The 11302-nt window shown below is 38.2% G+C and overlaps 1 non-coding gene across 1 annotated transcript; it reads left to right on the top strand.

Annotated features, from left to right (window-relative positions):
- Window positions 1-453: 453 nt before the first annotated feature.
- On the top strand, window positions 454-587 carry LOC112838089 (small nucleolar RNA SNORA51). The gene has a single exon (XR_003211887.1). It is a non-coding gene; the product is annotated as a small nucleolar RNA SNORA51 (small nucleolar RNA).
- Window positions 588-11302: the final 10715 nt, after the last annotated feature.

The following is an 11302-nucleotide window of genomic DNA, read 5'->3' as shown; positions in this document are numbered from 1 at the left end:
TTTTCCTTTTGGTGTGACTCTAGCTCTCTCTTTGACTTTATGGGCCTCAGGCAGTCATGCAGACTTTTTTTCTTATACGTCACAGCTTATGACATGGCTGAATAAAGAGCGGTTAGTGGCTGATGGGCTACAGTGTAGATTCACGTGCAGGTGCTAAGTGATCATGACTGGGCAAGTGGTCACAGCTGGATCACAAGGAATCAGACACGGACAGTGATAGCATAAGCCCAGACTCAGGACTTGAAATTAGGACTCCCTATGTTCCCATTGCTCAGTATCAGCACTGACTCTTGACCTGTGGAAGATACTGAGCCTGGAAGCAAGAGAAGAAGAGTTTGAACTTGGGGTAGAGACTCCATCTTACATGATTGACACACTTTTCCCCTTTTTTTCTGGAAGTGCTTCTTTATTTAGACAAAACCCCAATGTCTTTGGTCTTACAATGACTCGGGCAGCCTCCCGGTGCTTACCACTGGCTGTGTTCTTACACCTACACCTAGAGGAGGCAGAGTAAACCTACCCATATACACCCCAGCCCAGGCCCTCTCTGGAGTCCTTGTCAGTATCCTTGGGAACAGGTGAAAAGTCTCCATAATGAGAAAAGGAACTAAGATGGAAATTTGAAGGGATTATTTGCAAGTACAGTTCCTAATGAAGAAGGTTTAGTTTTTGAGTTCTGCTTAGGAACGCCGTGGAAGGTAATATGACTTTAGGCTATGGAGGCACTTGTGTTTTTGGATGTCAGATGGGTGCTGAAGACAGAGATCCAGGTCTTGCTGACTTTCCATGTGTCACCTAAAGAGTTGATGGACAGACAGATGCCCCATATTTTTCATGTTTTTTTTTTTTTTTTTTTTTTTTACGAGAAAGAGTACTGCCAAAACCATATCCTGTTACAGTGCTGCATCTAAGAGGACGTGTGTCACTACAGCACTAATTAGGAAGGGCCCCTTCCAGTGGCCAGACTCCTACTTGCTCTGATCATGCTGTTACATCCAGCTAAGGATCTAGCTCTGCCAAGTGGACCACAAAAGGAGAGATGCTCTTTTTTTTTTTCTTTTTTCCACCCAAGTGGAAAAGATGCCTGTGGTGTAAGCTCTTCCATGTTAGAAATTCACTCTTGCATATCTTATGTTTCCCAATGATACCTCCAAGGATTTCATTTCTTTAGACCTTAAGAGATCTTTGAGGAGAAAAAGAGTGAGGATTCTCAGGCAGTCACCTGAAGAACAGTCGACAAAGGCGGCGGCATCAGAACCCACACAGGTGACCACACACATCAGTGCCTTTGTTATGACAGCAGATCACGGCAATTTTCAAATGTTGTAATTTGGCAAATTGGATCTTCAAATAGGTGAATAAGTTCACCTTAAAAAAAAAAATAGTACTCTCACACAGAGACTGATTGCTTTTTTTTTGTAGTTTCTCTTCTCGGACTGTTTGTTGTGTGTGTTTAATGCTCTACCCTTTGTTTCCCCAGCCCCGTCGAAAGTGCGCCACTCTCTGCTGGTTTCTTTGGTAGCTTTGCTCACTGAGCAGCCTGTGAAACTGTTCAATATATCCGACCGGCAGCTATCCTCAAGTGGAGTGGAAAGACCCAGGGAACATCCTCCCTCCTCCCTGTTTCTGAGGTACGGCTGCCGCTACTGGAAATGCATCACCTTTTAGCTGTTTAATTTTTTTTTCTTTTTCTTTTTTATTGTTATGTTAATCACCATACATTACATCATTAGTTTGTGATGTAGTGTTCCATGATTCATTGTTTGTGCATAACACCCAGTGCTCCACGCAGAATGTGCCCTCTTTAATACCCGTCACCAGGCTAACCCATCCCCCCACCCCCCTCCCCTCTAGAACCCTCAGTTTGTTTCTCAGAGTCCATAGTCTCTCATGGTTCGTCTCCCCCTCCGATTTACTCCCCTTCATTCTTCCCCTCCTGCTATCTTCTTCTTCTTTTTTTTCTTAACATATATTGCATTATTTGTTTCAGAGGTACAGATCTGTGATTCAACAATCTTGCACAATTCACAGTGCTCACCATAGCATATACCCTCCCCATTGTCTATCACCCAGCCACCCCATCCCTCCCACCCCACCCCCACTCCAGCAACCCTCAGTTTGTTTCCTGAGATTAAGCTGTTTAAATTTTATGTTGTCAAAGACAATCACATTGTTTTCACACAGAGAATGATTTTTTTCTTCCTTTAGTAGCAGAATTAAATAACCGAATCATGAATAACTTATTTGCCAGATTATTTTAAGATTCACGTGCTATATTTTCGAGGCAAAGGAAAGACGTAACATTAATTTCAGCACAAATTATAAAAATATAATGCTGGGGCTGTGATGACTCACTTGCTATAGTTAAAGTGATCTTCATAGTTCGTTTAAAGAGAATAAGCTATAATATTTAGTGCTTAACCAAAGATAGTTTAAAATGACTCACCTTTTGTAATATTAGCAAATGTTGTATCCTATATATATCTAATCAATAAGGGATTGTTAATGCTGAGGACTACTTCTCTCCTTGCTTATATTCCAACCTCTCTCTTTCAATGGATTCTTCCTGTTACCTTTAAAATTCTCATATTTCCCACTGAAAATAAATTACTGAACACTTAATTTCTTTCCTTTAGCAGCTAATCTACCTCTTTCTCTTCAAATGTAAACTTCACAAAGTGCTGTCTGCATTGTTTCCTTTTTAATGAATCTATTAATCTAACAAACATTTATTTAATAGCTACTCTACACCATATACTGTTCTAAAATTAATTTGAGGGGTGCCTGGCTCGCTCAATTGGTGGAGTGCATGACTCTTGATCTTGGGGTTGTAAGTTTGAGCCCCACATTGGGTGTAGGATTACTTAAAAATGAAATCTTTAAAAAAAACTAAATTAAGTTGAGATTTCTGATCATCAAGACAGTATAAAGAATTCAAAATGATTTTGGGGGGGGATGAAAGTTAATTCAAGTTTTTCCATCCAAGCTATAAATGCAAATAACATATAATGGCTGTCAATAAAGGCTTTCTCTTGACTCTTGTTTTATTTAGCATATTCTTATTTTTTTTCTTTTTTTCTTTACTGTTTCAATCAACCCTTATTTACTGTGACAGCCAACTCAGTCTATGTCTGTCAACATTATACTTTAGTGTTTTTTTTTGTCTATGTTATGTAATCTGTTAGGCCCCTTGAACCATATGACAGATGCAGAGATATCTTGCTCTTTGGGGGGAAATAGACTTGCATAGGGTATGAAGAACATGACTCTCTCATTTTTTTTTTTTTGACTCCCTCATTTCTGTAGGGAGAGAAGTTCTCTGTGAAGTGTATAGATGATATTTCTAAAGAGTTACCAAGAGCCTGGTATATGTATGTGAGTTAGGTTTCTCACTCAACCTTCAATGATTCTTTTGCCTCCCCTGAGGTACTGTTTTGCACAACACAGTAAAAATGTGGACGGGAAGTAATTCCATACTGCAGTTCAGCATATGCCAAAATATAGATTTTCTGCCTTTATATACTCGAGAAGTACTGCTTTTGTCAGTGTCTAGGGAATTTAGATGAATATGTAACACCAGCTTAGCTTGTAATAATTACTTCTGGCAAATGTGAGGGCTCTATAACTCCCATTTTCAAGAGGCTGGTGCTTTAGCACAGATCTAGGGATGCTTAGAACGCGGGTGTTATGTATCCCATTAAGGGGAAGAACTCCTCCATGATCTTGACCTCCTTATTTCTGAAAAAAAATACATCCTAGGGTCTTTTCCTTCAAAACTTTGCCGTGATCCACGGTTCAGGACCCTAATGGGTGACTGATATCTGACAACCTTGCAGGAAACATAACTGCTTTAAGCAAGATGGGTTTAGATGACCTTAGGGATGGAATATTAAGGGTGTGACAAGCTATAGCGAATTTTTAAAATTTGATGGGGGGTATTTAGTGCCCTTGAAATTGTAAGTCATAAATCAACTGTGCATGTTCTGGCCTTGCTAGAACATTAGATACAGTCAAAACATACAAAGTAACAAACACAGCCCTCAAACTTAAGGCTGTTGATAATATGTTAACTATATTGGTTCTCTAGAGCTATATATCCCTGCATTCTCTTAAAGACATGTTATGATAGGCACTGGTAAATGATTTACATCCCTTAGTGTGCTCAGCTCTGTGCAAAGTACTTACTCTATAAAATAATAACAGAGCACAAACCCCTACACAGAAAGCTTTTTATGAGTATTTTTTCTATTTATCTGAAGCACAGTAAAAAAAAAATTGTACACTTTAAAAATTCAGTGGCATGAGGAACACCGCGATAACTTGAGGGACATTATACAGTTAAAAAAAAAAGGGAAACAAAAAGGAAAAAGAATTTCCGTGTTTGAAACACTGCATGACATAATTATACCTGCTCAGACCATTTACAAATACTAGGTCAATAAACTGCTAACATCCATAAAAAGGTAGTTTTCTTACTAAAATGCAAGAATTTACATGATGGGTATCTAAACCAGAAATAAAAAAGCATTGAAATGAAGTCAGATCATGTTACATGGAGGTCACTTGACTAGAGCAAAGTGTGCGGGCTTCTAAAAACTTTTACTAGAAAATCACTAAATGATCTCCTGGTTGTTCAACCTTATCAAGGTTTTTGATCATCTGAGGTCAGGAGGTTATATGGAACAAAATGACTTTTTACTCACTGCTGTGGCTGGATGGGTGTGGCTGGGTGGGATGTCTTGTGAGCTGGGTCAGTGTCCCAGAGGATCCCAAATACACAAGATCACATGAAATAAAGTAGCTAAAACTTTTAAAGCTTTTAGCAGAATGTCTGGATCATGGTAAATACTCGATAAATGTGTAGATTTTGGATTTTAAAAAATGTTTCTCACAACATACAACGTATGAACTTGGACTTGAGGGATGGCAATATTTTGATAAATTTACTCTGCTATATTTGCATATAATAGGCTGTCACTAAATGGTTCATACATAAATCTATACTGGTTAGGGCACCACTAGCCTCTGTAATAAACACACTTCAAAGTTTCAGAGATTTTCCCAATAAAAGTTTATTTTTTTGCATGTATACCAATCCAATGCAAATGTTCTTTTTTCTTTTTTCTTTTTTTTTTAAGATTTTATTTATTTGAGAGAGAGAGAAACAGAGAGAGCGACAGAGAGCATGAGTGGGGAGGAGAGGGAGAAGCAGGCTCCCCACTGAGCAGGGAGCCCAACTCAGGGCTCCATCCCAGGACCCTGAGATCATGACCTGAGCAGAAGGCAGATGCTTAATTGCCCAGACACCCCAGTGCAGGTGTTCTTGTTTGGTGTGTGAGATGTCCCTCCCATGTGGTGTTTCAGGGACCCAGTCTCCTACTACCTTGTGTCTGTGCTATTCCCTGGGGCCTCAGAGTCTTCATTCAGCAGACAGATGGGTAGAGTGAGGAGAGAGAACTTACATTCACTCTTAATCATTTGGAAGCCGCACATACTGTTTCTACTATGATGTTGTCAAGAACTAGTCACACGGCTCCTTAACATACAGAGAACCTGAAAAAAATTGTCCTTGCCTGGACAACTGATTCTTATGACAGTCTACACTCTGGAAAGGGGTACAGAAATTTTTGGTGAACCACTCAGTCATTTCTGCTATAAGGTTATCATAGAAAGTTTCTGGAATATGAACTGATAAATCCAAAGAATTGGAAGTGTAATTTGTATTGACTCACATAACTGAGTCTTGTTTAACACTTAACACCATTGTATCAATCCTCTGACTTGGAGCTTTAGATGTTGCAGGGACTGGATATTAGTGAGTACCATTTCATGAAGTATCACCTACTCTAGTTGGATCAGTCACTAACATATTTTAAGGATCTATGTTGTTCTTTGATGTTTTTCTGAATCCTTTTTTATGTTATGAAGGCTGCTAGTTAAGCTCATGGCTACTAAACATGTAGGCTTGGGGTTTGACTGGGGAGAAAATCAAATAATTTATTTTTATTGAAGTTCAGTCTTGGTCATCTATGTCATTAGATCAGACTCCCAGAAGCTCATTTCGACCTCTGTTTCCTCTGGGCTAGATTATACAAATCCCTGCTTGCTGGCCACTGAGTAAATTGCTCTTTGAACTTGCATTTTTTTTTTATGTTCATCTGCTATTCTGTCTTATGTGGGGGAGCCATATTTTGCTACCATTATTTCATGTCATTATTACTGCTATATGCTAAACTCTGAGTGAATATCATAATTTGAAGTTTCTATTATCAGAATAATATGCATATTTATTCAAAGAAATAAAATATTTCATGAAAAAATGTCATTGAAATGAATTCCAAAACTCATAGTTTATTTCTTATCCAATGAACAAGGCAAGTTGAGTTATTCCCTGAGTTTAATGGGCATACTTGTTTGACATCTTCCTTAATTTCCTTTCATGATGTTCTACCAACTATGATGCATTCTAACTCTTTTTTTTTAAGTTTTTATTTAAATTCCAGCTAACTTACAGTGTAATAGTAGTTTCAGGTGTACAAATAATGATTCAATACTTCCATGCTACACTTGGTGCTCCATTCTAACTAATTCTTAAGAAAGACAAGCCCATAGTACAAAAATAAGGAATTAAAAAAAGAAACTACTTTTACTTATATGCAATTTGGTATTATTGGCTTTATTAAGTCATAACCTGCACTCACTTTCAGATTATTTTTCTTAGTGCATTTTTCCTGATTCCCAATTCTAGATTCCTCTTTCTCTACCCAGTTGGCTGGGAAATGTCAATGACATGCCTCCCCTTGTGTCCTGGGCTGGGGAGAAATAACAAATCGTAGGCTTGACAAGTAATTTGCCTGATGATTTCAAAGCTGGTTAAAGAATTGTTAACTGTAATGGTTAATTTTATGTCAACTTGGCTGGGCCATAGTGACCAGATATTTGGTCAAACATTATTCTGGATGTTTCTGTGAATGTATTTTTGAATGAGATTAACATTTAAATGGGTAGCCTGAGTAGAGCAGATTACCCTCCATAAGGTGGGTAGGCATCAGTTGAAGGCCTTGATAGAACAGAGACTTAATTCCTCTAAAGAAGAGGGATTACTGCCAGCAGAATGCCTTTGGACTTTAACTGTGACTCTTCTCTGAGTCTCTAACCTGCTGGCTTACCTCATCAGATTTTGGACTCACCCCAGCCTCCACAGACCCATGAGCCAATTCCTTAAACTCTCTCTCTCTGTGAATACACACACACACACACACACACACACACACACACACACACACAATCATGCACCAAACTGAATAGTTAAAACTCTAAAATTCTAGTTTTGGTTACTAGGAAGGTATTTATAGCTAAAATCTATTATTTGATATTATTGAGAAATAGGTTATTCTGGATAATTGGGCATTTTATTTAACAGAATATGTATAAATAGTATGTACATACAATCCACATACAAATTTTTTTTTGGAATTTAGATATTTTGTAAGAGTTTACATTTGTAGGTAAAAGTAAACAGTTTTGAAATGATACACTCTTTTAAAATCAATATTTAGATATAGAAATATAATAAATATCAATAATGATAATAAATTAATAAATCTAGTACTAATTCTGGCTCAGTGACCTGACCTTTTTAAGAGAAAAAACTTTTGTAAGCTCTAATAATAGTTCAGTCACGTTATGTGCTGTGATTACTTCTCTTCCTCACATAGCTTCTTGCTTCCTCTTGTGTTTATAATTGTCATGTTATTCCCTTAATTTTCTATGTATCTGCCAATGATCCATCTTCAAACTCTCTCCCATTTACATAAATGTAAACATCAGTCTTTTAATAGATTAAAGCACAGTGGGTGTACTACTGATTCCTTCTTCAAGAAATTGCTGTTGTAGCTTTCTGGAATGCAACCTGTTCCATTGTGCATTGACTGCTTGCTGGGTCTGATAGGATTCTTTTGAGATTTCTCTTGGTTTAGATCTTTGGTTCCTAGGTCCTGTATCTTCCTTTTTCTTAGTTACTGTGTCATTTTTACAAGTACATTCTCTAGTTGCTTCTTAAGAAAGTACCCATGGGCTTATATTTGCTGAGACCTTGAATGCTCAATACTAATTTAATCTACTGTCATAATTAGAGTTTAAGAATAGATTTCTTGGTTGGAAATCACTTGAGAATTTTGAAAACATGCTTCACTGTCTTCTAGCTCTTTGGTCCTTTCTATAAAACCCATTTTCCTATTTTCTTCTAGAAGCTGAAAGAATTTTCTAAAATTTGATGTGGCTTTATTTTCATCCACTGTGTTTGGCATTTGGTGGATTTATTTAACTTAGAATCTTATGTTTTCTAAGTTTGGGAAATTAGAAAAAAAATATTTCTTTGATCTCCCTCCTTCCTTTCTCCCCCTTTATTCTCCCTGGCTGAGATTCTTGTTATTTGGATGTCTAATCTCCTGAACTGGCTCCCAAATTTTTGGTTTAAATTATTATACCTTCCTTTCTTTATTTCTTCTTCTTCTTCTTCTTGCTCTATGTTTTGGGGGAGTGTCTCAAGTTTCTTTATCTTTAAACTCTTAAATTAAGTTTTTCATTTTTTCTATTATTATTATTAATTATTATTATTATTTTGCTTGTTGTTTAAGATATAAGCTTATTTCTTTGGGGATAGTTTTCATATCCCTGAATACACTCTATTCTTGAAGTCGTTTTTTTCTCTTGGTCTGTTGTGGTCTCTTTCTTTTAAAATAAAGCATTTCCTCAAATGGTTCTCCTTGTCTGTTTATTTTGGGGAGTCATAATTTTCTTTTAATTTTTTTATTGTTATGTTAATCACCATACCTTACATCATTAGTTCTTGATGTAGTGTTCCATGATTCATTGCTTGTGCATAACACCCAGTGCTCCACGCAGAACGTGCCCTCCTTAATACCCATCACCAGGTAACCCATCCCCCCACCTCCTCCCCTCTAGAACCCTCAGTTTGTTTTTCAGAGTCCATCGTCTCTCATGGTACGTCTCCCCCTCCAACTTACTCCACTTCATTCTTCCCCTCCTGCTATCTTCTTCTTTTTCTTTTTTCTTAACATATCTTGCATTATTTGTTTCAGAAGTACAGATCTGTGATTCAACAGTCTTGCACAATTCACAGCGCTCACCATAGCACATACCCTACCCAATGTCTATCACCCAGCCACCCCATCCCTCCCACCCCCCACCACTCAGCTACACTCAGTTTGTTTCCTGAGATTAAGAATTCCTCATATCAGTGAGGTCATATGATACATGTCTTTCTCTGATTGACTTATTTCACTCAGCATAACACCCTCCAGTTCCATCCACGTCGTCGCAAATGGCAAGATCTCATTCCTTTTGATGGCTGCATAATATTCCATTGTGTATACATACCACCTCTTCTTTATCCATTCATCTGTCGATGGACATCTTGGCTCTTTCCACAGTTTGGCTATTGTGGACATTGCTGCTATAAACATTGGGGTGCACGTACCCCTTCGGATCCCTATATTTGTATCTTTGTGGTAAATACCCAGTAGTGCAATTGCTGGATCGTATGGTAGCTCTACTGTTTGAGGAACCTCCATACTGTTTTCCAGAGTGGTTGCACCAGCTCGCATTCCCACCAACAGTGTAGGAGGGTTCCCCTACTCCACATCCCCGCCAACATGTATCGTTTCCTGACTTGTTAATTTTAGCCATTCTGACGGGTGTGAGGTGGTATCTCATTGAGGTTTTGATTTGCATTTCCCTGATGCCGAGCGATGTTGAGCACTTTTTCATGTGTCTGTTGGCCATTTGGATGTCTTCTTTGGAAAAATGTCTGTTCATGTCTTCTGCCCATTTCTTGATTGGATTATTTGTTCTTTGGGTGTTGAGTTTGTTAAGTTCTTTATAGATTTTGGATACTAGCCCTTTATCCGATATGTCATTTGCAAATATTTTCTCCCATTCTGTCGGTTGTCTTTTGGTTTTCTGGACTGTTTCTTTTGCTGTGCAAAAGCTTTTTATCTTGATGAAATCCCAATAGTTCATTTTTGCCCTGGCTTCCCTTGCTTTGGCGATGTTTCTAGGAAGAAGTTGCTGTGGCTGAGGTCGAAGAGGTTGCTGCCTGTGTTCTCCTTTAGGATTTTGATGGACTCCTGTCTCACGTTTAGGTCTTTCAACCATTTGGAGTCTATTTTTGTGTGTGGTGTAAGGAAATGGTCCAGTTTCATTCTTCTGCATGTGGCTGTCCAATTTTCCCAACACCATTTGTTGAAGAGACTGTCTTTTTTCCATTGGACATTCTTTCCTGCTTTGTCAAAGATGAGTTGACCATAGAGTTGAGGGTCCATTTCTGGGCTCTCGGTTCTGTTCCATTGATCGATGTGTCTGTTTTTGTGCCAGTACCATACTGTCTTGATGATGACAGCTTTGTAATAGAGCTGGAAGTCCGGAATTGTGATGCCGCCAGCTTTGCTTTTCTTTTTCAAGATTCCTCTGGCTATTCGGGGTCTCTTCTGGTTCCATACAAATTTTAGGATTATTTGTGCCATTTCTTTGAAAAAGGTGGATGGTATTTTGATGGGGATTGCATTGAATGTGTAGATTGCTCTAGGTAGCATTGACATCTTCACAATGTTTGTTCTTCCAATCCATGAGCATGGAACGTTTTTCCATTTCTTTGTGTCTTCTTCAATTTCTTTCATGAGTATTTTATAGTTTTCGGAGTACAGATCCTTTGTCTCTTTGGTTAAATTTATTGCTAGGTATCTTATGGTTTTGGGTGCAATTGTAAATGGGACCGACTCCTTGATTTGTCTCTCTTCTGTCTTGTTGTTGGTGTATAGGAATGCCACTGATTTCTGTGCATTGATTTCATATCCTGCTACTTTACTGAATTCCTGTATGAGTTCTAGCAGTTTTGGGGTGGAGTCTTTTGGGTTTTCCACATACAGTATCATATCATCTGCAAAGAGTGAGAATTTGACTTCCTCTTTGCCGATTTGGATGCCTTTGATTTCTTTTTGTTGTCTGATTGCTGTGGCTAGGACTTCTAATACTATGTTGAATAGCAGTGGTGAGAGTGGACATCCCTGCCGCGTTCCTGACCTTAGGGGAAAAGCTCTCAGCCTTTCCCCATTGAGAATGATATTCGCTGTAGGTTTTTCATAGATGGCTTTTATGATATTGAGGTATGTACCTTCTATCCCTATACTCTGAAGAGTTTTGATCAAGAAAGGATGCTGTACTTTGTCAAATGCTTTTTCTGCATCCATTGAGAGGATCATATGATTCTTGTTCTTTCTTT

The sequence above is a fragment of the Callorhinus ursinus genome, unplaced genomic scaffold (assembly GCF_003265705.2).
Source record: "Callorhinus ursinus isolate GAN/ISIS: 27379988/994484 unplaced genomic scaffold, GSC_fseal_2.0 scaffold22, whole genome shotgun sequence".
NCBI lineage: Eukaryota > Metazoa > Chordata > Mammalia > Carnivora > Otariidae > Callorhinus > Callorhinus ursinus.
This window is presented reverse-complemented; position numbering and strand designations above follow the sequence as displayed.